The 7,493-nt window shown below is 46.9% G+C and overlaps 1 pseudogene; it reads right to left on the bottom strand.

The window, feature by feature from the left end:
* Window positions 1–4,031: 4,031 nt before the first annotated feature.
* On the bottom strand, window positions 4,032–6,095 carry LOC125554509 (ACT domain-containing protein ACR10-like; annotated as a pseudogene).
* Window positions 6,096–7,493: the final 1,398 nt, after the last annotated feature.

The raw sequence follows: 7,493 nt of genomic DNA on the forward strand, positions 1-7,493 counted from the left end.
TACCACATGTGTCACATACTCACATGGTTAGGAGCAAGAAAGCTTCAAGCCAAGATGAGATCGCCGTAGGTGGCTGCATCGATGCTTGGTCTGTGCGGAGCTGGAAACGCCCCATCACCATGTCAAGCTCATCTACTAGGATTGGAATTGACTGGGCATGCAATGTTTGGTAGCCATGTGGATCCATTTGCTCTGAAAACATATCCACCAATGTCTATAAATTCGGACAGGTATGATAAATATGTCGGCTTTCAGGTTAATCAACTGCAACCAATTATTTTGTTAATGCCATGCTAGTCGTTATGCTTTCATCAAGTAAAATTTCAGCCTGAATAACGTCAAGATAGCAATATACTTCCCCCAATAGCAACTTACTTATTTCAGCCTCGATTTTTTTGGGTCCTAACTCTGTCCTAGTAGAACCCGGTCTATATTATTGGGTTTTCATGTAGGTAAAATTATTGGAACCTAGCTAAAATTCACAAAGCATCCGTACACACCTCAAATTATTGTGAACACAGGCCTAATGTTAACCTAACAAGCATACCAGCTGGATTTATGTCTTGCTCCAGAAGAATCAACAATTGCTCTGTTTGGCACATCTTCAACCCATGTATTGGGCTAGGTGTTCTCCGTAAGCCGGCATACATATGTTTCATACAAATATAGCTATTGGATACACTTTTAAGTGTTTATTGATAATCCTCACATAAAACTTATGTTTATTGTTATTGATTGTTTACTTAAGGGCCTGGGGTTCTAGTTTGGCCCCGGGCCACCGAATCCTCAGGACCGGACCTAGTCGTCGTGGGCCTCCCTAGTGGGCATTCCCGTGTCACTATGCTCCTCAGTTTCCTTTGGAAGTTGAAGCGAGCGGACATGGGCAGCTAAATGACTTTGCCCACACAGTTCCCACCGACCTGGTAGTACTTATTATCTCTTATAAAATGGCAGCATACGCTGCCAGTATATACGGCAAGGATCCAACATTCATAGCTTATTTCTCATGTAACCAACCCCATCATTATAAGCCGCCTATGCTCAACCATCCAACTTCTAGTTTATCTGATTGCTGATCCATTGTGTTTTTTTAGAAACCGTGCTGATCTGCCGTAACCCCTAGCTTCGGAGAAGCCAAGGATTGGAGATTATAATGGGTGTACACATCACTTTTTCATTCAACTTGAAAACCAACCATGCCAGTTCATTCCAATTTCCAGTCACATGTTAGTGAAAGCATGTGCATAATTCCTAATTTGTGGTCCTAAACAATCAGGAAATGGTAGCTTCCAATTAAGAAGGCACAGTAAAAAGTTGTCTGTACACACTTAATATAAGAGTCATTTGTTTCGCATCATAAACATGGCATCATATAAATAAAATGGAAGGTTAAAATGTCACGTTTGTTGTCGCCTTTGCCATTCTTGAATTGCAATACGAAGGGCATTGTTCGGTATCAACTCATGGTGCGCAGAGTTGAAGTAGGCCATGGGGGAAATTTTATTCCCCATTTGAAACCAGTTCTTTATGGCATCACCTTCATATGTGAATCCATCAGCAGCAATGTGTGGATCCCTCATGATCTCCTGAAAATATTATGTAAGGATGCAAGGTTATATCAAACCAAGTCAATGACTGGATCGTAAAGGTTGCAAGTGCTTAATCGGGCAAGAGAAATGTGTGGTTGCTCCCGGATATAGGTGCACCCAAGTGAATAGTAAATTCGGAAAGAAAACCAAAAATACCAAACAAGTCTGAAATTTCAGGAAATCAAACTTTATCAAACATTTTACTGCTCAAAAGTGCATAAAACTATCTACACTGAGTTTTTTTCAGCCACAAATAAAATGAGTTCCGCTCACCAAAAAATCAAAACAAAATTACTGCTCAAAAGTTCATAAAACCTTTCTACACTGATTTTGTTTTTTGGGTGAAGGTCCTTTGAATATTTTTTGTAGTTGAAACTTTGCAAGAGCATGAAATGTTTGATCATGCTTCATGTCCTGACATTCCAGATTTTTTCAATTTTGTTTTGTATTTTTTGTTTCAAATTTACTGCTCATGGGGGTGTAGGTGCACCCGGGAGTAGAAAATCCACTCTCAGTGGAAAATCGACTCACGCGCTTCTGGTGCTTCATTTCTTTGTTTAGTTAACGGACCTGTGTCATCGGACAGATGAAAAATATTGGTGGCCCACATTTCTGGTCTTGACACTTCATTATAGCTTGCAAGACACCCCAGACCTCCTTTGCAAGATTAGGCCGCTCCTTTCGTTCTAACCAGTAACAACGCGGTGCTAGTCTTGCCAACTCTTCAGCACACTCAGGTGGCCATTCCCCTGCAGAAGTATCAATTAGATCTCGCAACGTGCCTTCTCTAATGGCTGCCTCCACAACATGCGGAAGGCCTAGGGGACTCTTATTAGTTAGCAACCGCATTAACACTACTCCATAGGAGTAGAGGCCATGTATGCCAGGTCCATGTATCCCATTGTGCTCTTGAGCTGGTTTGTTTGGTGATACGGGGTGATAGTGGTGTTGTTTACATTCAAGTGATGAGAGATCCCAAAGTCTGCCAGTTTGCATAGAAAGCTGGCGTCGAGAAGCACATTTTCAGGCTTGACATCACCATGTGCAATGCTTTTTGGCTTGTTGGAGTGGAGGAAGATAAGTCGAGTGCAGATGTCAGCAGCGATTTTTTCATCGCACCGTAGACAGTCCTCTAGGCTTCCGTTCAACAAGAATTCGAAGATCGATGATTTGGCCTCCATGCACACTCCTATCAGGGTCACAAGGTTCGGATGCCTCATCCTACGAAGTGTTTGTACCTATAATATATTGGAAATTCACATATTTAGATGCACCATTTTACTTGTTTTCATCTGACAACACGTGTTACACTTAACGATGAAAAATACCTCGCCATTAAACTCCTTTATCTCCTCTTGCGCCTTCACAATTGAATTTCTTTATGGCTACGGTAGTATGTCATAGAAATTCATTCTAGACGGTTGCACACCCAACGAGTTAGAGAAATATTGACAAACTGCACTTGTCACTCAACCTAATCATAAATCTAGATAAAATAGAGTAGCTCTCAAATGGGAGAAGGGGAAATTTATTTATTGTTTCATACATATTAATTAGGTGCCACAAACCATCAATGTACTTCAAGCCTACAAGCAGCTATAACTAGGTCCACTAGAAATAAAGTCTGAATGCATGGCAAATGGTATCAGATTTGCTTGCATTATTACCAAAGCTCTGTAACTTGGATTTACTCCTTCATGTAGTTTATTTGATCCATAACGACACAACATGCAGTCTATCCAATGACCGGAGTCCGGGAGACAATTGGCTGCCCGACGCAGTAGCACCAGACGTAGACCCGGTCAAGTTCAATGGTCGGCGGCTCCGGTTCTCCCTCCATCCTCAGAAGAGCAAACACGTCTGGCCGCTCCATGTCGATAATTCCAATAAGCGTCGCCGCCATGCATCACCACCAGCTCCGGCCACGCTGACTTATTTGAATGCAATTCCCTGGGCGATGAGGACGATGCTTACGGGGCCAACCAGGATGAGAGAGGGAAAATAAAGATGGATGGAACGGCCATAGCGGCAGTCGGATTCCATCTAGCCCTCCTCCCACACATTCCCATCCCCATGACTGGTGCTCATGCCAGCATGAAGAAGGATGTGCGGATTGGTGGCGATGTCTTCTTCCTATGGAGGATGTGTACAAGTGTGTGTGTGTGTGTGTGTGTGTGTGTGTGTGTGTGTGTGTGTGTGTGTGTGTGTGTGTGTGTGTGTGTGTTGCACCTCATGCATTCTCCAGTGACTACTTTGACTAGCTCACTCCTAATTTTTTCCATATTATATTAGGATCTTTGCGCGACATTCCTGATCCCGGCGGACACATACGACACTGCACAAACGAGTTCCTTGACCAGCGACCTATGTTTGCTCCATAACGAAGAACCTTCGTAGTATTATTATCTACATGCCAAACAAATTACACCGTACATGTCTGTTTTAAACCAAAACCTGGTAGGATACCGACTTTAGATATTTTGGTGTGACACCACATGAAATATCAACACGAGATAACACGCTTGCAAGCATGTTTGTAGAGGACAAGTTAACAAACCCAAGCATGAGCAGCTCAGCAAAGTAGCCACTGATATCAGGATGTACAAAGAAGAGGCGCAGCAAGCGAGATCGGTCCCAAACCATGAGCATGCTGGTGATACTGTCGACGATCCTACTCCTCGTTGCACAAGTGAGCTTGCAGTCGTCCTCACCCAAGTGCACCCTCTACACCTCCCACTCTCCGTCATCCACCACATGCCTTCCGATCTCCGCTTACAAAACCACCATCCACCACAAGAATCACATCGATGCTACGATAATAGGTGTGTATTGTAGTCACTAGAAATGGATGGTCATGGGTGTGTATAGAGATGCAGCTTCGCCGTTTCCAATGCATGCGCACCAAGAAGATGCGCTTCTCGAGGTTCTTAAGAATGAGGGTTATGTCGTGCAACACTAGCGGCCGACCCTTCCCGGGGTCCTCCACTGGGTTTGCCACTAGGAGCTCTGTGTTGCGGTCCCGGTTCACCATCGCCACATGCAGCGGGTGTCGGAGCTCCACCCGTAGGCAGGAGCACAATGCGCTCTTCTCGATCTCATCGATGATCTTCTTCCCGTTCGGGCGCACCACGAACAGGTCCACCTCGTAGTCGCCCTTTCTCCCCACGTCGTACCGGCCGTAGGAGATCTGAGACAAAAAGGAGATTTGATTCGCTGATAGGAGAACCAGCCATAGGAGATCTGAAAGGAAACAAGTTGGCCATGTTTCTTATCCTCACAGGATTACCAACCGGCCAGAGAGACAGGTGGAATGTGGCGGCTGGGAATTGTTTTGCCGCAACTACCTATTATTCATTAAAGTGCATTTTATTAACTCGTAATGTCACATTAAGAGAACACAAAGCAAAACGATCATAGACCCCGGCTTTGCACAACTAAGTACCTGGATGTTGCAGTCCTTGAGTGTCCTCAAGATGTCGTACAGGAGGCCCTTGTGGTGACCGCACTGCATCTGGATTAGGGTGTGCGCGGGGCTGAGGGAGTTGGCCATGGTGACCGACAGGCAAGAGCAGCTCAACTGCTCCTCTACGCCGAATATTTGTTCCATGACCTCTGTCATGTCCTCTGTCACAGACTCTATTTCGCAACTCATCACAGAGTCGCCCAAGATGTTCTGCAGCCTTTCATAGGCCTCGTCCTTCCTACTCTTTGTGTATGGAAGTTCCCTGAAATGTATGTATCCGGATTTTGGAGATAAGAAATGTATGTTTCCAGCCCAAGACGTTATGAGTTTGTTATAAGATCTTCCTACTCTGTGTGTATGGAAGTTCCCTGAAATGTATGTTACCAGCCCAACACGTTATGAGTTTGTTATAAGATCAGTAAGATGAGGATGCATCCGGATTTAGGAGATAGGAAATGAACCTGCCATCTGTGATGAAGCAAAGGTCCATCACTCTCCCATCGGGCGTAGTGGAGACCTTCACTTTCATAATGGTGAGTTCCATCTCGCACAAGACGCGTGTCACGTCTGCAAAACATATCCATAAAAATCTGAAGCAGTAGCTGATCATTCGGGTGGTGAAACTAAAACCGACGATGCAGGAGGCCCATGCTGTCGAAGCAGCAGAATTTGAGCAAGAAGACCTGGGGCACGTGGTCATCTAGGAGGCCGGCGGCAGCAAGGTAGGAGATGTCAATGCCAAACGGCGCGGGCACAGGGCAGAGCTCAACCAGCCTCTCCTTGAGGAGGTTCCAGGCCATGCATGGTCCACCGACTCCGCTGCATTGCCGCCACCCACAGCACAATGTAGCACCACCTCCCGTACGTCCGTGCTCCTATCCGCCTTGAGGATGTTGAGGCCGAAGAGGAGGACGATGCGGCAGAGGTCACAGCCCAGGCCGATCTTGTCGGGGCAGCTGACTGTGACCATGGTCGGGTCGCCGACCGCATCGGCTTGCCGGATTTGCACCACCTCATCGTTGGGTATCCCCATCACCCCCTCCCAACAAAATATACCTCTTTTTCTTCTTTAAACAGGAGGTACTAGTACTATGAGTCTAGTGGTGTGGTCTGGTGCGTGCATTTGTAGCCAGCTAAAAGTCACACATATATATATAGGTACCGTCGGCTTCTACCAATTACATGTACGTTTCACTGAGAATACCTTAAGCTCAAGGGGGGAATTTCAAACGATATTTGAAAATTTCAAACTTCAAAGTTGGTTTCCACTGGAAGACCAGTCTTGTGTTGGCTTGTATGGTTGTGTGTGGCCAATGTTTTACACGGGCGGGCTAGCACGGCGCATAGCTGCCACCTCCAAGGCAGCGACGGCAACGGCAACAACGACAGAAATGGGGACGATGACCGATGACAGTGGCTTTGTCATGTGCCGCACCCGCAACACAAGCAAGTCACGCCAAAGCAGGAAGTGCGTGCTCCGCTTTTTTGGGGCTAAATAATCAACCCTGCATGCACCGTATGTGCTCCGGCGCGGCGCAGCTCCGTCCATGTTGCACTCAGATAGCTAGAGTGGTTTGTCGTGGTCTTCTTTATAAGGTGTCTGTTAAGCTTACCAAGAGCAAAGTGCAATGTGGTGAGACTACGGAAGGATTTGTTGGAATAAGTCACGGCGTGTGTGATCGGGCTCGTCGGGCGCGTCGAATGCGCGCGGAACGAGCGGAATGCACTGGTGTCGTCGGACTCGTCGGGCACGTCGGTGGCGCGCGGGACGGACGGAACGTGCGTGACGCAGCAGCGTGGCGCGTGTGTGCGGGCGGTGTGTGGCCGGGTCAGGTTCGTAGGTGCGTGTGTGTGCGTGAGTCCGTGTGCGTGTGTGTGTTGGAGTTAGTTAGCTTGACATGCATAGGAGCTGTGTGCATGCACCATGCAGTAGGGAGGCTGTTACGATCAGATGGATCGAGCGCGTTGTGTGCGCGTCGTTGGCCGGGCGGATCGCTCGCTCCGCTATGTGCATGTATGCGCAGGAGACGTGGGCGCTGCGTAGCTGTAGGACTATAAAGCTATGGACGTGACTATATATTTGTTGAGAAGAGTAACGGGGCTGTGAAACCGGGTGAAAATCCAGTGTACCGTGTGCTCCTCCTTTTTCTACCCCTAGCTACGAGAGAGAGAGCTGCGCCAACAGGATTCTGAGTGCAAACAAAACAAACATGGGGACGTGCATGTCATTGTCATGGTCGTCGTCCTCGGCTGGTCTCTCTCATCTCAGGCTAGCTGCGTGTGTGTGTCTGCACACGCCAATCAAATCAGAATTATACGTATGGTGCTACGTCATCTTTTAGTGTCATGTTTCCTGGATCATTTCATCATCATGTATATATACAACTCGTTCCGAAAAATTTGCAGGGGCACGCAGGTGTTGGAGCATGCACCTGCCCAGC

Source organism: Triticum urartu, chromosome 4A (genome assembly GCF_056163025.1).
Source record: "Triticum urartu cultivar PI428250 chromosome 4A, HENAU_Tu73, whole genome shotgun sequence".
NCBI lineage: Eukaryota > Viridiplantae > Streptophyta > Magnoliopsida > Poales > Poaceae > Triticum > Triticum urartu.